Genomic DNA, 23,080 nt, shown 5'->3' on the forward strand with positions numbered 1-23,080 from the left:
TGTTGTTGAGTTTCTCTTGTAAAATAGGTGTAACTAAGTCATTAACCTTAGAGAGCTGTGATTCATAAAAACTGGGAAAAATGTAACAAAATCTTAGTTTTCACTGACTTAGAAATATAATAAAATCGACTTCCTATTAGTGCACTCCATCTTGAGGCATCAGAAGGTACCCCAGGACATCCATGGTAACCATTACATCCATTCAACAAACATTTACTGAGTATCTTGCTACATATATTTCTAATGGTTTCTATTTTTTCAAAGTAAAATCCAGGAAAATTTCTAGTCATTTGAACTTTGCTTCTATTTGAAGTTTTCTTTAATTCTTTATATGCATTTGTCCTGTCTCATTAGAGTATATGATCCTAGTAAAGATTATGATTTCTTTTGTATCTCTTATAGCACACAGCACCATTGTTGACTGTCTTGGCCATAAGCTTAAATTACAGGATGGAAAATTCAGGTGGATACAAACAGCCTAATTGATATAAAAATGGAAAGGAAGCCTCATCAGACCAAGGTTGTAGATTCTACCTCCTTAAAATTTTTTGAGAATCAAATAAACTCTTTGAACCAGTATTTTTGCCAGCACTATAAGGAAATAAAGCAGGCGCAGTGGCTCACGCCTGTAATCCCAGCACTTTGGGAGGCTGAGGCAGGTGAATTACTTGAGGTCAGGAGTTCAAAACCAACCTGGCCAACATGGTGAAACCCCATATCTATTAAAAATACAAAAATTAGCCAGACATGATGGCTTGTGCCTGTAATCCCTACTCAGGAGGCTGAGGCACAAGAATCGCTTGAACCTGGGAGGTGTAGGTTGCAGTGAGCAGAGATCCCGCTGCTGCACTCAGCCTGGGCGACAGAGTGAGACTGCATCTCAAAAAAAGCAAAAAACTAAGGAAGTAATCACAATACAGAAAGCTTTATACCCAAAGAGGTTCAATATGGTGTTATTCATAAGAGTGAAAAACTGGCCTGGTAATAGGACAACTGGCCAAGTAAAATACAGACTATCTATTCATATGCTAATGAGAATTTTATAATTAGGAGTAATATGATTATGAACATTTTGTAATTGGGAATAATGCCTAATAATAGCTAACACTTTTGTAGCATTTACTAAGAACTAGATACTGTTCTAAGGCTTGACATATGTTAACTTAACTTTCATAACAACCCTACGAGGTACATCCTATTGTTGTACCCAGTTTACAAGGTGAGGTTAGGTCATGTGCTCAAAGTCATACAGCTAGGAACTAGATTCCAACCTAGGCAGTTAGTTTCCTTTTAACCACCACAAATTCTTTCATGATCATGTTCAGTGAAAAAAGTCAAACACATAGTACCTGGCTGACAAACAATCTGTACAACAAATTTCTGTGACATGAGTTTACCTGTAACACAAACCTGCACATGTACCCCGAACCTAAAATAAAAGTTTTTTTACAAAGTAGAATACAAAATTGAGTATGGAATATCTATCCTCATGTTATCAGTTAGGATTTTTTGTTAGTGACAGGAAACCCAACTCAAATTGGATAAATAAAAAAAGGAATTCAGTGGATCAGTACTGGAAAAGACTAGGGATGTCGCTGCACACATTGCTTTGTTCCCATGTTCAGATGACATCATCCAGGGCAAGACTTTCTCTAACTTTTGGCTTTATCCACATTTGTGTTGACTTCATTTTGAGGTTCCTTGGTGGCATGATGGCTGCCAGCAAACCCTCGGATCATCTAATTAAAATTTTTTAAAATAACGTATTTAATAGTTTGAACAAAAACCCTGGGCCTGATTCTCACAAATCAAAACTGAAGGCCAGGGGAGTGCAATGTTCCAATTGGCCAAGCCTGAGTATGGGACCTCATTTGGAACCATAAGGGGAGAATCAAATCCATCTGAGGCTCAAGTGTAGAGGAGGACCAAGAGTAGAGGAGGTGGTAGCTTCCCAGAGTAAGACTGAAGAATGGACTAGGAAAAAAAGGAAATGGATATTGTCAGCATACATCAAGTGTCCACAACAGCCATTTTCTTATGTACAGCATTTGACACTGTTCACTTACAAATTTCTTAAAGTTTTCTGTTCTTGGACCTCAGTAACACTACACGTCACACCTTTTGATGCCTCTCCTCAGTCCTGCTGGGTCATTTATTCTTCTCTTCCTTGTATGCTTAGATGTTGGCATCTTTGAGGCTTTCTATACTTATTCCTTAGTTTAGTCATCTCATTCTATTCCTGAGCTTTTATTAAGACCTCTATGTAAATTACACCAAAATCTAATTGTAGTCCCATTTTCTCTCCTGGCCTGTAGTCCCATTTTTTTTTCTCTCCTGGCCTTTAATCCCATATTTTTAATTTCTTACCAGTGCATCTCTCCTGGATATTTGTTGCAGACTGGCTTCCTTGGCAAGCAGTCTTTGAGATGGAGATGAACATGGAGGACATTTATTAGAGTGTTGAAGGGAGGGTGAGGAAAAAGAATTGGGCAGAGGGAGAAGTTAAGTTGTGATCCAGGTACAACATAGGCCTTAGCTAACTACATGGAAAGCTCTGGAACAGGATTGACCCTTTGGAGTTGTCCTAACTTGGGCAAGAGAGCTGGACCTTTATTCCTCTAACTCTTACTAGTCAGTCATTGATATGGCTTGCCTTTGGAAGGAAGAGTAAGCTTGGACAAGGCAGTTTTCTTCAGCTGAGGCACTCTCCAAACAGGGTTGACAGCTAAGGTCCATGTTCTGGCAGCATTCCTAGGAGCTTGAGGAATAAGGCTTTTCATAAGTCAGTGGGGATCTGGGTAGCTCATCATGGAAACTTCCTTTTGTTCTCTCTGTTGTTAGTTTATCCTTCCTCACTCCATTTTCCTGGTAGTTTTGTTGATGTTTCTACTTTGATATTTTATTATGATTATGATTATGATTATGATTATATTATATTATATTATTTGGAGCATACATGTTTAGAATTGTTAAATCTATTTGATAAATCCAACATTTTATTAATTTGTAGTAAGCCTCTATCTCTAGTAATAATTTTTGCATTAAAGTCTGTTTTGTTTGATACTTCTTTACTTTCTTTCTTTCTTTTTTGTTTTGTCTTGTTTTGTTTTGAGACAAAGTCTCACTCTGTGGCTCAGGCTGGACTGCAGTGGCATGATCTTAGCTCACTGTAACCTCCACCTCCTGGGTTTAAGCAATTCTTGTGTCTCAGCCATCTGAGTATCTGGGATTACAGGTGTGTGCCACCATGCCCGGCTAATTTTTTGTATTTTTAGTAGAGATAGAGTTTTACCATGTTGGCCAGGCTGATCTCAAACTCCTGGTCTTGAGTGATCTGCTTGCCTCAGCCTCCCAAAGTGATGGGATTATAGGCAGGAGAGACCACGCCTGGCCTGTTTGATATTTCTAGAGTCACAATGGCTTTCTTTTGGTTAGTACTTTGGTGTATCTTTTTCTAAAATTTTCTTTTTACTCTTTGGGTGTCCTTAAGTTTTTGGTCTGTTTTATAAACAGCACAGAGGTGGATTAAAAAAATCTTTGTCTTCCATTGGTGAGTATAGTTCACTTATAATTATTATGATTACTGATATATTTTACTGATAATTTCAATTCATTTACACGATGCTATTTTGAACTTTCTATTTGTCTTGATTTTAAGGGTTTTTCTTTCTCCTTTCTTGCTTCTTTTCTTTACTCATTGCGTTTTTTTCTTATCTCATGCTCCCAATTTGGAAGTTATACCCTTTATTTCTCTTTTTTGGTGGTTACCTAGAAATTGTGAAATGCTTAGCATAGCAAAGTCTAAAGCTAGTATCTTTACTCTCCTGAAAAATACAAGAAACACTTAAGAACATGCTAATTCACATCACTGCCTCCTAATTTTCATGTTCTTCCACCTCCCAATTTTCATGTTTTTGTCCAGAATTTAAACTTCTGTTTTTTTTTTTTTTTTGAGATGGAGTCTTGCTCTGTCACCAGGCTGGAGTGCAGTGGCGAGATCTTGGCTCACTGCAACCTCTGCCTCCCGGGTTCAAGTGATTCTCCTGCCTCAGCCTCCCTAGTAGCTGGGACTACAGGTGCGCACCACCACCACACCCAGCTATTTTTTATATTTTTAGTAGAGACGGAGTTTCATTGTTTCTTCCCCATTCTTTTTTCTCCTGCTATAACTTTGATTAGATAAGTATTAGATCTTTTTACTCTGTCCTTGGTGTCTTTTAACTCTTTTGTATTTTCTATTTCTTTCTCTTTTTGTGCTACATTTTGTATAATTTCTTCAAATCTGTTTTCCAGTTTGCTATTGCTCTCTTCAGCTATATCTGCTACTTAAACATCAATTGACTTTATAATGTAAGTTATTATATTTGTCATTTTTAGATGTATTTTTTTCAAATGCACCTAAAAATAATCACATATCAAAAATAATCGAGATGTATTTGATTATTTTTGATAATTTTTTCCTTCTCTGATAACTTCTTTTATTTCTTCAATTACTGTAAACAAAATTTTTTATTTTTATAGATTAAGGGGTACAAGAGCAGCTTTCTTACATGGATATATTGTGTAATGGTGATGTCCGGGCTTTTAGTGTACTCATCACCTGAAGAGTAAAATATTGTACCAATAGGTAAATAGTGAAAATTACCATTAGGTAATTTTTTATCCCTCACCCACCCCTCCCACCTTCTCACCTTTTGGAGTCTCCAGTGTCTATTATTCCCCTCTGTATGTCCATGTGTAGCCTTTATAGTAAACATTATATTTTATATTTGTTATCTGATGATTCCAACATCTGAGGTCTTTGTGGGTTTACTTAGGCAGTTTGTTTATTCTGCTTAGTTTTACTTTCAGTAAACGTCATTCTCAGCAGTGTTTCCTCATGCGTTTTGTGCTTTTTGATTCAAAGCTTATATTCTTTGGAACTTTATTTGTGAGAAGTCAAGGGTTGGAGTTGGTTTATGCTAGACACCTAGAGCCACTTCTAGCCAGATCACGTCAATAAACTAAATTTTTGGCTAGAACTGTTTTTTGGGCCAGCACACAGATCTCTCTCTCTCTCTCTCTCTTTTTTGAGTTGGAGTTTTGCTCTTGTTGCCCAGGCTTGAGTGCAGTGGCGTGATCTTGGCTCACTGCAACCTCTGCCTCCCGGGTTCAAGCGATTTTCCTGCCTCAGCCTCCTGAGTAGCTGGGATTACAGGTGCTCGCCACCATGCCTGGGCAATTTTTTATACTTTTAGTAGAGATGGGGTTTCACCATGTTGGCCAGGCTGATCTCAAACTCCTGACCTTAGGTGATCCACCTGCCTCGGCCTCCCAAAGTGCTGGAATTATAGGTGTGAACCACTGCAACTGGCCCAGATATCTCATTACTGTGTGAGGATGAACTTGTGGTGAAGAATTCTCAGGGAAACTTTTTTCTTTCAATCACAGCCAAGACATGAGCAAGCAACTATTCCCTCCATCCCCTTCTTCAGGGCAAACATTTTCTAGGGTCCCAACTTTATGCAGCCTTTCTTTTGGCATCCCACTCTATTAAGTCCCAGGCTTTGTCTCCCAAATCCCACAAACTCAACCTACTAAAACTCAAGGCTAAGCATCAGCAAAGTTTTTCTGTCAGGGGCCAGATGTCAACGTTGTAGGCTTTGTGGGCCATGTGGTTTCTCTCACAACTACTCATCTCTGTGGTTGTAACATGAAAGCAGCCATAGACAACACATAAATTGATGGGAGTGGTTGTGTTCTAATAAAACTTTATTTACAACAATGTGTGACAAGCCAGATGTGGCCCACAGTTTGCTGACTCCTGCTCTAGGCCATCGGGAATTGGCAGATGCCCTCAGGGAAGATGCCAACTTCATCATTTTCTTGCCCAGTTGGTGTCATGCTTTCTCTCTATGTCATGCCTCTGAGGATTTCACTTACTATTTTGTCAGTTCAGTCATACATTTATAAAGATTTAAAAAATATTTTGCTTGCAGTGTTGAAGTATTCCGTACCAGGAGAGTTTCTATGGATGTCACCAGGCTGGAGTGCAGTGGCAGGATCTTGGCTTACTGCAAACTCCACTTCCTGGGTACAAGCGATTCTCCTGCCTCAGCCTCCTGAGTAGCTGGGATTACAGGTGTGTGCCACCCCGCCCAGCTAATTTTTGTATTTTTAGTAGAGACAGCGTTTCACCATGTTGGCCAGGATGGTCTCGATCTCTTGACCTCGTCATCCACCCGCCTTGGCCTCCCAAAGTGCTGGGATTACAGGTGTGAGCCACTATGCCCGGCCGGAGTTACCAGTTTTTGAGAGGAAGACCACAGAGGTAAAATTCCATTTTCATGACATCATATCACGGATAAATGCAGTAACATGATTTATCACCATTGATGTTGACCTTGATCACCTTGCTGAGAAATATGTAGCCTTCTAAGGCCTACATAAACATAATCAGTGATGTTCAGGTCAACTATTCTGAACAAAATTTGAAGGGTTGAGTCATTGAATTGCCATGAAATCCACAACAGAAAACTGTCATATTCATTGCAATTCATGAACCCAAATACATATGTTGATGGGAATTCTTTAAGCATAAGGTTAATTCGGTATAGTGTGAGAGCTGGACGTGGTGGTGTACACCTGTAGTCCCAGCTACTTGGGAGGTTGATGTAGGAAGATTGCTGGAGCTCGGAAATCCAAGGCTGTAGCACACCATGATGGAGTCTGTGAATAGCCACTGCACTCCTGCCAGGGCAACATAATGAGACACCCATCTCTAAAAAACAATACAAGTATACAGTGTGTTTTTGGTGATGCTGTGAACTAGAAATTAGTGTTAGAACGGAGTCTTTTTCTTTTTCTTTTTTTTTTCTGTTGCCCAGGCCAGAATGCAATGGTGTGATCTCAGCTCACTGAAACCTCTGCCTCCCAGGTATAAGCGATTCTCCTGTCTCAGCCGTCCGAGTAGCTCAGATCACAGGCATGTGCCACCACACCTGGCTATTTTTTTTTTGTATTTAGTAGAGACAGGGTTTCACCATGTTAGTCAGGCTGGTCGTGAACTCCTGACCTCAGGTGATCCACCACCCTCAGCCTCCCAAAGTGCTGGGATTACAGGCGTGAGCCACCACACCCAGCCTAGAACAGAGTCTTAAGATCTGTTCTTTAAGGGAGGCTGAGGCTGGTGGATCATGAGGTCAGGAGATCAAGACCATTCTGGCTAACACTATGAAACCCCGTCTCTACTAAAAATACAAAAAATTAGCCAAGCGTGGTGGCGGGTGCCTGTAGTCCCAGCTACTAGGGAGGCTGAGGCAGGAGAATGGCGTGAACCTGGGAGGCGGAGCTTCCAGTGAGCTGAGATCGTGCCACTGTACTACAGCCTGGGCGACAGAGCAAGACTCCATCTTAGGAAAAAAAAAAAAAAATCTGTTCTTTAAAACTTTTGTCATATTATTCTAACTGCAAAAATTTTTGCATGTATCCATGTGGAGGTGAGAACATCTATAGGTATCCATATGTCAGATATAGTCCTTGATTTTCTAGAATTGCTTTGCAAAGGCACACATCTTCTCTAGAAATGATTTAGCTGTCCGATGACACTGATTCTTGTTTCCATTCACTGAATAAGCCTTTTGAATGTTTGAACAGTTAAATTTTCCGTATCTTACATTTGATCTTTTCTAGCAGCCAATAAAAAAGTTTAGTAAAATGAAGCTGGGCACAGTGGCTCACGCCTATATTCTCAGCACTTTGGGAGGCCGAGGCAGGTGGATCACCTGAGGTCGGGAGTTCAAGACCAGCCTGACCAACATGGAGAAACTCTGTCTCTACTAAAAATAGAAAATTAGCCGGGAGTGGTGGCACATGCCTATAATCCCAGCTACTTGGGAAGCTGAGGCAGGAGAATCGCTAGAACCCGGGAGGCAGAGGTTGCGGTGAGCTGAGATCGCGCCATTGCACTCCAGCCTGGGCAATAAGAGCGAAACTCTGTCTCAAAAAAAAAAAAAAAGAAAGTTTAGTAAAGTGAATCTGAATGATTTATTTGTACAGAAAAAATGAATTTCCTCTTAGTCATACATCCGACACCCACACGATACCTTGTCATTTTCAGAAGAAATCTGATGCCCAATTAGTGTGTTTTAATTTAGCCAGTGGATTTTCCATCTGGCTCTAATGTGTATTCTGGAGAGTGGACTAATATGGAGTTCAATGGTTTGTTAGGTTGTGAGATGGAGTTATTGGCTACAAAGAACATTTCACAGAAGCAGGACTTCATAGATTCTGAGTTTTTTCCCCTTGTTTTGGTTAGTTGCAGGATGAATGGGGACAGAGGAAGCAGATGCTACTTATTTTGCGATTACATGCCTTAATATAAATAGTTTAAAATGAGGAAAAACCTTTACAAAAATAGACGATAGAGCAAACTGTTTTCTTGGCTAGCAAAATTTCTGGCAAATAGGTAAATGCTTCCTTATTCTAGGATATAAGTCTCAGGTTTTAGATAAGCATATTTTGCACAAATAACAAGTTCTCTTTTTAAAAGTTTTAGGTCGGTCGTGGTGGCGCATGCCTGTAATGCCAGCACTTTGGGCGGCCAAGGTGGGCTGATCACTTGAGGCCAGGAGTTGAGACTGTCCTGGCCAACATGGTGAAACCTCGTTTCTACTAAAAATACAAAAATTAGCAGGTATGGTGGTGCGCTCATGTAGTCCCAGCTACTCGGGAGGCTGAGCAAGAGAATTGCTTGAACCCAGGAGGTGGAGGTTGCAGTGAGCCGAGATCGTGCCATTGCACTGCAGCCTGGGTGACAGACAGAGACTGTCTCAAACAAGAAACAAAAAAGAAAAAACAAACAAAAATTTGTCATTTTTGCAGATACATACACACACACAGAGAGAGAGAGAGAGAGAAAGAGATCGATCTTGTCAACTTTTAAGACTTCCCTGTGTTGAGTGCATTCACATACTAATATTGAAATTCACGATAAAACTCAACCCACAGAAAAATCTAAGACTAAATAAGCCTATTATAAAATGGAAGTTTTCAGTAAGGGTGTTGATTCCTATTATAAAAATAGACGAGATTCCAGGTGTAAGGGCTCCTAGACAAAATATTCTGTTTTCCATTTTGTGGAATGGATTGGTTCAGTCCATTTCCAACAGGTTCGCATTCTGTTTTCATATTAGGTTTTCTGACCTTCAGTGGTTCTGTTTTCATGTACTTGAGCATATGGTCTCAGACAGCTGACATTGTTCATGTCCTTTACTTCCCTAAGAATTACACAACCTTCCCAGGCTTTCTCATCTCCAGCAGTTTTGTCACACTGTTGAGTAACGTCCACCCTTGGTAATCTCTTAACATTATTTCCATTCTGTATGTAGACAACAAATTAGCATTTATGACCTGGGTTTTCTGTTTTTCATGAAGGTATCAGACAATCTCAAATGTCTGTGGAATGTTACGTTTGAATAGGAAGGTGTAAATTGTTTCTTTTGATAGTTCTTAATTTCAGATGATTAGGAATTCATTATTTTTAATGAGAGAAAGGTGGTTGTATACCTGCAAAACTTTTAAACGTCGACCTTTGGTAAAACACAATTCCAATTGTGTTTAATCACGACTACTTAGATATAACTGAACAAGCCCCAGGCACAGAAGTTTACGACTAAAACATTCAGCTCTTCCAGGAACAGAACCAGAAATTTCTCCATATGTCTGTAGACGCTGAACTTCAGGATGTCTGTGAATATTTTCTGTGTTCCACTGTCCCCTCGAGTTTGTTTCCCAGCCATGGAAAATGCCCATGAGAAAGAGTTGTGCAATTGCTAACTGTTAGTCACTTTATATTTCCTGTATCCCCTATTTAATTTCCCTGGTAGCTGGCAATAACATCTAGGATTTAAGTTGCTGAAGGGTATTTGGGAAAACCCACATAAATGTCTAAGATGAGGTTTGGCAAGCAATGAATCTTGGTGACATAACAATATTATAACTAGAGATTTCATCAAACAGAGGAGACAGGAAATCCCTGACGCTGCCAAACACCCACTTAAACTCACTTGAGTCCGAGGACCATCGTTTGTTAAAAATGGATTTTACACAGTTTTTAATTTGATGAGGCTGCTGAAATAAAAATTTGGACCTGAATTTTAGATGCAATGAGATTTCTCAAAGGGACTTTAGGAAAAAAGAAAAGAAAGAAAAGAAAAAAAGAACTTACGTAAAGTTCCCGTAAGGAGAGCAACAGCTGCTATGGAAAAGCCCAGCCCTGCTCCACCAGGAAGGGGCCTGAGCTTTGGCAAGGATACACTTAGCCTGACCAATGCACAGACTCAGCCTCCACCACCAGTGGGATGACAGGTTTCCCAGTCGTACTTTTCTCACACCCAAGAACCTAATGGGCATAATTTTAAGTTTAAGGCAGCATTATATATGGGCACAAAAATAATTAGAAAGGATAAATAAGATCTAGTACTTGATAGCACAACAGGGTGACTACAGGCAATAATAATTTAATTGTACATTTAAAAATAACGAAAGACCCCCTCCCATGCCATTACCTTCAGCCTTCCCAACCCCTCCCTGCAAAAAAAGAAAAAATAATAACTATAAGTATAATTGGATTGCTTGTAACACCAAGGATAAGCGCTTGAGGTGATGAATACCTCATTTACCCTGATGTGATTATTACACACTGTATGCCTGTACCAAAATTTTTCATATACTCCATAAATGTATATACCTACTACGTACCCACAAAATTAAAAATTAAAAAAAGACAGCAGTATCTAAATGGAGGTATTATAGTTATCTTTTCCACTGTGAATTCACTGGTCTGAATTTTATCCCAGCCTAGATATTGTTTAATAGTTTGTAAGTTTTAGCTTCTTCAAGGTACTTTTTGTTCATGTTTTGTTTTCACTGTAGTCTTGCTCAACACATATAATCAGTTTCTGTTCTAGAATTTGTTAACTTTTTATTAGAGGGGCATGTACAGTTGAAAAGGAGATCTATTGTCCTATTCTTTACTTTTCTCAAGCTATGCCTGCCAATTCTTTTTTGTTTGTTTGCTTTTATTATACTTTAAGTTGTAGGGTACATGTGTACAACGTGCAGGTTTGTTACATATGCATACATGTGCCATGTTGGTGTGCTGCACCCGTTAACTCGTCATTTACATTAGGTATATCTCCTAATGCTATCCCTCCCCCCTCCCCCCACCCCATGACAGGCCCCAGTGTGTGATGTTCCCCACCCTGTGTCCAACCGTTCTCATTGTTCAATTCCCACCTATGAGTGGGAACATGCAGCATTTGGTTTTCTGTCCTTGCGATAGTTTGCTCAGAATGATGTTTTCCAACTTCATCCATGTCCCTACAAAGAACATGAACTCATCCTTTTTTATGGCTGCATAGTATTCCATGGTGTATATGTGCCACATTTTCTTAATTGAGTCTATCATTGATGGACATTTGGGTTGGTTCCAAGTCTTTGCTATTGTGAATAGTGCCACAATAAACATATATGTGCATGTGTCTTTATAGCAGCATGATTTATAATCCTTTGGGTATATACGCAGTAATGGGATGGCTGGGTAAAATGGTATTTCTAGTTCTAGATCCTTGAGGTATCGCCACACTGTCTTCCACAATGGTTGAACTAGTTTACAGTCCCACCAACAGTGTAAAAGTGTTCCTATTTCTCCACATCCTCTCCAGCACCTGTTGTTTCCTGACTTTTTAATGATTGCCATTCTAACTGGTGTGAGATGGTATCTCATTGTGGTTTTGATTTGCATTTCTCTGATGTATGCCTGCCAATTCTGTTGTACTTACTGTATCATCCTGGCTAGCTACTTTCTTTGTCAAATTCTTTGATATTTAATTCTATCACTTTGATAAGTATTGAGGACATCCATTACCATGATATATATCTATTTATTCCATTTCCACTATTTAATATATTTTTATTATATGAATTGGATCATGAATTGAGTGTTACATTTGTATGATTTAATATTTTACCATTATTTGGCAATTTTATCTGCTAATGCTCCTTGCTATGGGCTTTGATTTAATCTCATACCATGGCGATCAGTTCTGCTCCTCTTCAGTTTGCACAGATACCTTAGCCTGAAGACCATCGTCTTACTTCAAAGGTTGGCATCTGTTTGTGTTTTCATAACTCCTGTGGACGGCAGATGACTGGGTTTTGCTGTATAGTGAGGTCTAGTGTATTGGTTCATAGTGTTATATGTAACTTATCTCCACATTTATGTCTTCAGCCCCACTCCCTGGACTCCAGGTCTTGGATGTCTAAGAGGTATCTGTATTAGAGATTTCTCTCTTTTTTTTTTTTTTTTTTTTTTTTTTTTTTTTTTTTTTTTTTTGAGACAGAATCTTGCTCTGTCGGCCAGGCTGGAGTGCAGTGGCATGATTTCGACTCATTGCAACCTCTGCCTCCTGGGTTCAAGCGATTCTCCCACCTCAGCCTCCCAGGTAGCTGGGATTACAGGCATGCCCCCCCCCATGCACAGCTAATTTTTGTATTTTTAGTAGAGATGGGGTTTTGCCATGTTGGCTGGGTGGGTCTTGAACTCCTGACCTCAGGTGGTCCACCCACCTCGGCCTCCCAAAGTGCTGGGATAACAGGCGTGAGCCACCGTGCCGGCCTTTATTTCATTTTATTATTATTTTTTGAGACAGGGTCTTGCTGTGTCCCCCAAGCTGGAGTGCAGCCATACGATCACAGCTCGCTGCAGGCTCGACCTCCCAGGCTCAATCAATTCTTCAGCTTCAGCCTCTGAAGTAGCTGGGACCATAGGCACATGTCACCTCACTTGGCTAATTTTTGATTTTTTTTTTTTTTTTTTTTTTTTTTTTGAGACAGAGTCTCGCTCTGTTGCCCAGGCTGGAGTGCAGTGGCACAATCTTGGCTCACTGCAACTTCCGCCTCCCAGGTTCAAGCAATTCTCCTGTCTCAGCCTCTGGAGTAGCTGGGACTACAAGCACCGGCCACCAGGCCCGGCTAATTTTTGTATTTTTAGTAGAGACGTGGTTTCACCATATTGGTCAGGCTGGTCTCGAACTTCTGACCTCAGGTGATCCACTCGCCTTAGCCTCCCAAAGTGCTGGGATTTCAGGCGTGAGCCACCACGCCCGGCCAATTTTTGATTTTTTTGTACAGACGAGGTCTCACTATGTTGCCTAGGCTGGTCTTGAACTCCTGAGCTCAAGGAATCCTCCTGCCTCAGCCTCCCAAAGTGCTGGGATTACAGGCATGAGCCACAGCACCCAGCCCAAAAAAGTGCTTTAAGTAGTTTCATGGAGGCATAATTTACATACCATGAGATCCACTTGTTTTAAATCCACAATTCAAAGATTTTTAAATAAACCTGTAAAGTTGTGCAAATATCATCACAATCTGGTTGGAGAACATATCACCCCAGAAGATCCCCCATATCTGCATACATAATGAATTCTTTTTAAGTTTCCTTGAGGTATCTTCTTGTGGTTTTTATAAAAGATATTTTCTGGCCGGGCACTGTAATTCCAGCACTTTGGGAGGTCGAGACAGGAAGATCACCTGAGGTCAGGAGTTCGAGACCAGCCTGGCCAACATGGTGAAATCCCGTCTCTACCAAAACTACAAAAAATTAGCCGGGCGTGGTGTCATGCACCTGCAGTCTTAGCTACTCGGGAGGCTGAGGCAGGAGAATTGCTTGAACCCGGAAGGCAGAGGTTGCAGCGAACCAAGATTGCACCACTGCACTCCAGCCTGGGTAACAGAACAGAGTGGGACTCCATCTCAAAAAAAAAAAAAAAAAAAAAAAAAGGTATTTTCTGCCTTGGGACCTTAGTATTTGCTGGTCTCTTTGCCTCCAGCTTCTCATGGCTTACTTAGGCCCTTCAGTAATCTGCTTAAAACTTCCTTCTTCAAAGAAGCCTCTTCTGACCACCCTGTCTAAAATAGAAACTCTCATCTGCTTACACTTCATCCTGATCTTATGTCTGTTTGTTTGGTGTTGTTTTCCCCAGAAAGGACCTTGAGAGCAGGAACTTCGTCTTGCATCTGATCATTACATCCCCAGGGCCTAGAACGGTGCCTGGGGTACAGAGGTGCCCAATAAATACGTGTTTAGTCAATGCAAGAATGAAGGTAATTGGAGCATCGTCAATTTCCTTATCACTTTATTGCCAGTCTTTGCTTCTTTTAATTCACAGTGTTTCTTTCAGTGAATGTCTTAGGGCTGCTTTAAGAATGTAAATTGGGTGGTTATTTTGACTTTTATGTCTGCTTTTCAATATTTCTACTTTTAATTTATTTCACTTACCTAAACCTTGATCTTCCTTCCAGGAAAGATAAATTTGGTTCATTCTAATCCTCTTTCTCCTCCAAATTGTGGTTTAGTAGTCTAACCTTCTTTTTGAAATTCTACACGTTTTATAGTTTTTACACTGTTTACTGATTGATAACTTGCTGTTACTGGTTTTGCTTTTTATTGAGTTGATCTACTTATCTGTCTGCTTTCACATACTTTAAGCTGCCAATTTTATTCTGATTGTGATCAAAGCTGTCACTAGTGTATATTGATTTTTTTCTGTTCTCTCTCTTTTATTTTTACGTTTCTACAACATGAAATTTGTACTCACTAGTCTTTCTTATTTTTTTTTCTTGGCAGAATCTCACTCCGTTGCTCAGGCTGGAGTGCAGTGACGTGATCTCAGCTTCTTGCGCTCAAGTAATCCTCCCACCTTAGCCTCCAAAGTAGCTGTGACCGCTGGCGTGCCACCATACCCAACTAATTTTTGTATTTTTGGTAGAGATGACATTTTGCATTTTGCCATGTTGCCCAGGCTAGTCTCGAACTCCTGAGCTCAAGCAATTCATCCGCCTCAGCCTCCCAAAATGCTGGAACTACAGGTGTGAGCCATCGTGCCTGGCCTGTAGTCGCTCGTCTTTACTGATTATTTCACCTTTCTAGTTCTGAAAATCATCTCCATTCACCTTTGAGAAATGTGAGCTTGGTACACTGTAGCTGTGGGACTAGTAACCTTTCTCTTAGCTCATGAGGTCAAATCACTTTTATTTGGACATGTTTTCTGGGTTTCCTTTTTAAGTTTTGGTTTGAAAACTTAAGAAATGGATGTATGAATGTTTAGAGCCTTGGTTTCTGTTGTTTTCTTTTGTTCTTGTTTCTAAGAGTGTTCCTGAGAAAATTCCTATGCAGCCTAATAATGATACTAGGATTTCATTGAGAAAATTTTAATTTTAATTTTAGAAAAGTTACTTTTACTGGCCGGGTGCAGTGGCTCATGCCTGTAATCTCCCAGCACTTTGGGAGGCTGAGGCCGGCGGATCACTTGAGATCAGGAGTTCGAGACCAGCCTGGCCAACATGGCGAAATCCCATCTCTACTAAAAATATAAAAATCAGCTGGGTGTAGTTGTGGGTGCCTGTAGTCCCAGCTACTCAGGAGGCTGAGGCAGGAGAATCGCTTGAACTCAGGAGGCTGAGGCAGGAGAATCGCTTGAACCCAGGAGGTGGAGGTTGCAATCAGCCAAGATCACACCATTGCATTCCAGCCTAGTTTCCACATTGCTAATCTTTCCTGATTACCCTGGTACATTTGTTTAGCACAAATGGATTTCTTGGATTCATTCTCTAAGTCTTGAATATCTCTTGCCTTGTTATAATCTATTTGTTTAATTTGCAGGAGAGGGATTTGCTATATATTAAGCACAGTTAATCCTTTGCTCTTGGCATCCATTTTGCCATTTTCAGCTTTTGTTGGGGTACAATTAAAAATTATTTACAGGTTTAGCAGGGCGTATTTTCTTTTCCTTTTTTTTTTGAGATGGAGTCTTGCTCTGTTGCCCAGGCTGGAGTGCAGTGGCATGATCTTGGCTCACTGCAACCTCCGCCTCCCAGACTGAAGAGATTCTCATGCTTCACCCTCTGGAGTAGCTGGGACTACAGGCGCCTGCTATCACACCTGGCTAATTTTTGTATTTTTAGTAGAGATGGGGTTTCGCCATGTTGCCAGGTTGGTCTCGAACTCCGGACCTCAAGTGATCCACCCGCCTCGGCCTCCCAAAGTGCTGGGATTACAGGTGTGAGCCACTGTGCCCGACCTCTTTTTCTTTTCTTCTTCTTCTTTTTTTTTTTTTTTTTTTTTTTTGAGACATGGTCTCCCTGTCACCCAGGCTGGAGTGCAGTGGTGTCATCATGGCTCACTGCAGTCTTGACTTCCTCAGATCAGGCAATCCTCCCACCTCAGCCTCCCTAGTAGCTGGGACTACAGGCGTGCACCACCATGCCCAGCTAATTAAAAAAATTTTTTTTAGAGACGAGGTCTCACTGTGTTTTCCAGGCTGGTCTCGAACTCCTGGGCTCAAGTGATCTAACCCCCTCAGCCTCCCAAAGTGCTGGGATTACGGGCGTGCACCACCACACCTGGCCTGGTGTTTTTTTTTTTTTCTATATTGAAAGGCATCGCTTTTGAAGTTATCTATTTTCTTTCATATCCTCAAGTAATTTGACGTAACGTATTTGTGATGACTCATGAACCCAGAGAAGACGTGGCAATTTTACTGTTCTATGTATCTTCTGTTCTTTCTGGCTTGCTCTTACACTTGTAATGCATTTATGCATTCCACAAATACGTATTAAAAGCCTATTCTGTTCCAGGTGCTTTTCTGGGTACTGAGCTACATCAATGAGCAAACGAAGTTCCTGCTGTTAGGGCATTTACATTCTAGAGACAGATAATGTATCTATTTATATACAAGACAATAAGTAGACAAATGATTAAGGGAAAAAGGTACAGTAAAGTTAGAAGACAGAGTGGGGCTAAATGGGCTATTTTACTTTTTTGAGATGGAGTCTCGCTCTGTCACCCAGACTGGAGTGCAGTGGCACGATCTCGGCTCACTGCAGGCTTTGCCTCCCAGGTTCCAGTGATTCTCCTGCCTCAGCCTCCCAGGTAGCTGGGATTACGGGCACGCGCCACCATGCCTGGCTAATTTTTGTATTTTTAGTACAGATGGAGTTTCACCATGTTGGCTAGGCTGGTCTTGAACTCCTGGACCTCAGGTGATCCTTCTGCCTTGGCCTCCCAACAGTGCTGGGATTACAGGCGTGAGGTGCTGTGCCTGGCCTGTAAAGGGGCTATTTTAGATGGGATGATCACTGATATGGGGCTATTGAGCAGAGATCTGAATCGGGGTGAAAAATGAGAAGACACAGGGGAAGAGTGTTTGAGGCCATGCGAAGGGCCTGAGGCAAGAGAGTGCTTCGCTTGTTCCAGTGGAGCAAGGCTGGCCTTAGAGTGAGGGCCAGTGCTAGGAGATGCATTCAGAAAGGTGGACCCTGTCGAGCCACTGTCCCCTTGATTGTGATTTGCTGGCCACCTGGTCTTGTCACATTCCTGGAACACACCTGTCCTTGCTGCCTTGTGCCTTTTCTCTTTCTGTTCTCTAGAGTGCCAGTGTTCTTTCCGTGGCTGTTCTCATGGGCATGGGTGCCTTCTCATTGTGCTTTTTACAGCAGTATATTTGTTTACATCTTTTTTTTTTTGAAGGAAAATCTGTATTATTTTAATTATTTTTATGTACTGAAAACTCAACAGTGTACATTTAATCCAGCTTGGTGGCAAGTTCTGTAGCCTTTGCCTTTCTGAGATTGGCAATGCGGGCCACAGGCTTGGAAGCCAGGACATTGCCTCCCCAGTGACAGCAGATCTCATCGTGTCTCTCTTTGTAATTGGTCCTGAGAGCTTCCACCAGCTTAGCCAAAGCTCCTTTGTCTTCTGAGTTAACCCATGCGAAGGCAACAGAGGTGCAGGTCTTCCTGTAGACTAGACATCCCAGTCTTGCCTTCCCCTCGATAGTGCAGTAAGGGACCCCCATTTTACGACACAGGGCAGGCAGGAAGACAACAGCTCGATGGGATCCACGTTGTATGCAGTGATCACCAGCTGAGCCTTTTTGTTCTCCACCAAGGTGGTGACGGTGTTAACTCCTGCTTGAAGGACGTTGAAGGACCGGTGGTCTCTTAGTGGGACGTCCCCTTTGCTGGCAGCTTTCTTCTCAGCCCAGAGCCAACAGCCTCTGCTTCTTCTCTTGCTTTGTCTCTGGTCTGTACTTGTGGGCCAGCTTAAGCAGCTGAGTAGCTGTTTGGTGGTCCAGGGCTTGGGTGAACGGGTTCATTACAGGAGGCGCTTTCAGCCTCTTATAGAGGATGGCTCTCTGCCACTGCAGCCTGATACAGTGGGGCCATTTCACAAAGCCGGTGAGGTCCCTTTTGGGCTGGTTGTCCTGTCCAATGCCAAAATTCTTAGGCTTTTCTTTTCTTTCTTTCTTTTCTTTTTTTTTTTTTTTGAGACAGTTTTGTTCTTGTTGCTCAGGCTGGAGTGCAATGGTGCGATCTTGGCTCATGGCAACCTCCGCTTCCCAGGTTCAAGTGATTCTCCTGCCTCAGCCTCCCAAGTAGCTGGGATTACAGGCATGTGCCACCACGCCCAGCTAATTTTGTATTTTTAGTAGAGTCGGGGTTTCTCCATGTTGGTCAGGTTGGTCTCGAACTCCCAACCTCAGGTAATCCGCCCACCTTGGCCTCCCAAAGTGCTGGGATTACAGGCATGAGCTACTGTGCCTGGCCTGGCCTTTTCTTAAACAGGGGATTCACCACTTTCTTGGCTTTCTGCTTCTTCATGACAGCAGGGGCGTGAGCCACCTTCTTCCCCCTGGGCTTCTTTCTTTTTGGCATCTTGGGCGGTGGGAGGAGAGATTGTTTACTTCTTTATTGACTTGCCCTAGCACCCCAACTGGCATATCAGTGCCACGTGGGTCGAGACCAAGTTTGTTTGATTACCGTGTACTCCCAGGACCTACTACAGCACCTAGGACTCAGCAGGCTCCAACAAGTGTTTGTTAAGTAAGTGAACAGAGATAAACATCTTGGCCGGGCATGGTAGCTCACGCCTGTAATCCCAGCACTTTGGGAGGCCGAGGTGGGCGGATCACCTGAGGTCAGGAGTCCCAGACGAGCCTGGCCAACATAGTGAAACCCCATCTCTACTAAAAATATAAAAATTAGCCAGGTGTGGTGATAGGCTCCTGTAATCCCAGCTACTCAGGAGGCTGAGGCAGGAGAATCACTTGAACCCGGGAGGCGGAAGGTGCAGTGAGCCGAGACTGTGCCATTGCGCTCCAGCCTGGGAAACAAGAGAGAAACTGTCTGAAAAAAAAAAAAAAAAAAAAAAGCTTGTATTGGTCAGTGAGTTTCCCTGAGTAGTTTAATTCACTTTATATAAACATGTCCCTCTTTTACTTGGAAGAGAGAACCAGGAGAAGAAAAGAAAAAGACAACCACAACCAAATAAATATGTCCCCACCTCTCATCTTATTATCTCCATCTCCCATGTTTATTACCAAATAACACAGTTCGTATTCCTGGGATTCCCCTATTTGACATTTTTCTGTTCTCATGACCCTGAAGTCGATCCCATGTGAATACTAAGGTTCTGGTATTTCTGTCACCACATGTATCAAGCTCTTACCCAACGTATTGTCCCATTGCTTCTTGGTTTCCTTTTGACATATTCTTCATAACGTTAACCTTATAAGGCATATAAACGGTTCTTTCTTTCTTTCTTTCTTTTTTCTTTTATTGAGACAGGGTCTTGTTCTGTCACCCAGGCTGAAGTGCAGTGGTGCAATCACAGCTCACTGCAGCCTTGACTTCCCAGGGTCAGGCGATCCTTCCACCTCAGCCTTCTGAGTAGCTGGGACCACAGGCATGTGCCACCATGCCTGGCTAATTTTTAAATTTCTTTTTGTAGAGATAGGGTCTCACTATGTTGCTCGGGTTGCTCTTGAACTCCTGAGCTCAAGCGATCCTCCCACCTTGGCCTGCCAAAGTACTAAGAGGTGTGAGCCACCACGCCTGGCCCAGACCTGGTCTTTCTATCCTGACTTCTTGTTAAGTGATGACAATGTGCTCCTTTTGCATTCTGCCACAGTAGATGGGTTTCTTTTATTATTATTATTATTATTTTCTTTGTAGAGACAGGGGTCTTGCTTTGTTGCTCAGGCTGGTCTCAAACTCCTGGCTTCAGACAATCCTACCTCAACCTCCCGAAGTGTTGGGATTACAAGTGTGAGACCCTGCCCCTGGCCGAGTAGATGGGTTTCTATTCCGTGCAGTTATACGCAATTTCTAATTAATACAGCTTACTTGAGAAGGTGAGATTTGATCAGGGCTTTGAAGGATGTGAGTAGCAACTAACTGGGAGAAGGGGGCCAATGAAAGAATAATTCCTAGAGGCTCTGTTCAGACTTAGGGCTTTTGAATATCAGGGGTTCATCATCTGAGCTGCTGAATTAGACTAGGACTTCTTAAATACTTCTAAAATTGGTCTTGGGAATGAACCTGCAAGAAGAAAAAAGCCTAATAAAAATAGCAGTACTAGTAATAGCTGGCTGAGCGTAGTGGCTCACACCTGCAATCCCAACGCTTTGGGAGGTCGAGGCTGGAGGATCACTTGAGCCCAGGAATTCAAGATCAACCTGGGGCCAGGTGCAGTGGCTCATGCCTGTAATCCCAGCGCTTTGGGAGGCCCAGGTGAGTGGATCACCTGAGGTCAGGAGTTTGAGACCAGCTTGGCCAACATGGCGAAACCCTGTCTCTACTAAGAGTATAAAAAATTAGCCGGGCTTGGTGGTGGGCGCCTGTAATCCCAGCTGCTTGGGAGGCTGAGGCAGGAGAATTGCTTGAACCCAGAAGGTGGAGGTTGCAGTGAGCCAAACTGGCGCCATTGCACTCCAGCCTGGGCAACTCAAAAGAGCAAGATTCTGTTTCAAAAAAAAAAAAAAAAATCAACTTGGGCAACATAACAAAACCCTGTCTCTACAAAAACCAAAAAAATTAGCCAGGCATGGTGGTGTGTGTCTGTGGTTCCAGCTACTCAGGAGGCTGAGCTGGGAGGATCACTCGAGCCTGGGAAGCCTAGGCTGCAGTAAGCCACGATCGCACCACTGCACTCCAGCCTGGATGACAGAGCAAGACCCTGTCTCAATAATAATAATGGCAGGGCGTGGTGGCTCACGCCTGTAATCCCAGCACTTTGGGAGGCCAAGATGGGCAGATCACCTGAGGTCAGGAGTTCCAGACCAGCCTGGACAACATGGTGAAACGCTGTCTCTACTAAAAATACAAAAATTAGCCTGGTGTGGTGGTGCTCGCCTGTAATCCCAGCTGCGTGGGAGGCTGAGGCAGGAGAATCGCTTGAACCCAGGAGGCAGATGCTGCAGTGAGCCTAGATTGTGCCACTGCACCCCAGCCTAGGCAACAGAGTGAGACTCCGTCTCAGAAAAACAAAAAAACAAAACAAAACAAAAAAAACGAACCCTTCCAATGTAATAGGCTTTGTTCTAAAGGACTTACAGGTGTTGCCTCCTCCTTCAGTCCTCACAGCTACTCTTTGATGAACGGTAGTTCCCACTTTATGGCTGAGGAAACAGAAGCAAAGAGAGGTCAAGCAACTTGCCCCAGGCTGTACAGCTAGGAAATGGATGAGTCAGGATCTGAACCCAGGCAGTGTGGCCTGGGCCTGAGCTCATTAGTTCATGCCAGGCAGGGTTTGACCAAAACCTTGGACTCACTCCTGTCTGCTTTCCTTCAATGACTAAGAGGATTCCTGAGATGGATGTACAAACATGAAGTGTTGACTTTCCTCCATGAGAATGTACTTCTGGGTTCTACTCCTCAGCTGCTGCTGCTGCTGCTAAGCCACTGAGGTAGGTGGTGGTTTGGAAACACCTTCATGTATGTTTCTTCTTTTTGTTGTTTTTGGGATTCTTACTGAATTAATTTTCCCCTCATTTTATGAAATATAGAGGTTCTTGCTGTATCTTATACCCCACCCCAAATTCTACTGATTTGTACTGAGCTGTGATAAAAATAATGATCCCAAGTACATGCAGGGTTTCTTCCAGCCTCTAGAACCTGGCTTTGTCTTTCACTGCTCCTTCTGGGATGCTCCTCCGAGAACCAAAATCCTACCCTTTACATCCAGATCAGGACAAACTCACAGCATAGTTTGTGAACTACTAGTTTAGAACTAGTTCAAAATCTGCTTGTTACGGTTTGTGACAAGAGGAGCACAGAATTCGAAAGTACATAAGAGTAAGAGACTTTTTAGCAATTTAGCATTTGCCCCCAACACCCAAGCATGTGATTAGGGAATTAGTCTTGACGGGGCATGGACCCCTTTGGATGCTGTTGAACTTGTGATGAGTTGCATGCTGCATGAGGTGTGTTAAAGTCATGGGCAATAGGACTGATTTTTGGTTCCTGAAGGGGTGGAAATTAAAACAAAACAAAATAAAACCAAACCAAAGAAAGTGAAACAAAAGAAGTGACCCTTTATCACAGACAGTTTGCAAGTCACTTCTCTAACCCATATCACACTTTTCCACTTGTGAATCACCGTAGTATTTCAGTCTACATCACATAATCTAGGACTGGACTATACAGCTTTATTATTGTTTTTTTTGAGACGGAGTCTCACTCTGTGGCCCAGGCTGGAGTACAGTGGCGCCATCTTGGCTCACTGCAATCTCTGCCTCCCGCCTCCTGGGTTCAAGTGATTCTCCTGCCTCAGCCTCTCGAGTAGTTGGGATTACAGGCACGCGACTGGCTAATTTTTTTGTATTTTTAGTAGAGACAAGGTTTCCCCATGTTGGCCATGCTGGTCTTGAACTACTGGCCTCAAGTGATCCACCCGCCTTGGCCACCCAAAGTGCTGGGATTACAGGTGTGAGCCACTGCACCCAGCCTGGACCACACAGTTTTTATTTATGATTTATTTATTTTATTCTGTTTTTTATTTCATAGAGATGGGGTCTCGCTATGTTGCTCAGGCTGGTCTCAAACTCTTGTCCTCAAGTGACCCTCCCTCCTGAGCCACCCAAAGTGCTGGGACTACAGGCGTGTGCCACCTTGCCTAGCTTTTTTTTTTTTTTTTTTTTTTTTTTAGAAACAGGGTCTCACTACGTTGCCCAGGTTGGTCTCCAACTTGTGGGCTCAA

At 42.4% G+C, this 23,080-nt stretch overlaps 1 pseudogene; it reads right to left on the bottom strand.

Annotated features, from left to right (window-relative positions):
• Positions 1–17,560: 17,560 nt before the first annotated feature.
• On the bottom strand, positions 17,561–19,025 carry LOC116813765 (large ribosomal subunit protein eL8-like; annotated as a pseudogene).
• Positions 19,026–23,080: the final 4,055 nt, after the last annotated feature.

This window comes from Hylobates moloch, unplaced genomic scaffold (genome assembly GCF_009828535.3).
Source record: "Hylobates moloch isolate HMO894 unplaced genomic scaffold, HMol_V3 SCAFFOLD_9, whole genome shotgun sequence".
NCBI lineage: Eukaryota > Metazoa > Chordata > Mammalia > Primates > Hylobatidae > Hylobates > Hylobates moloch.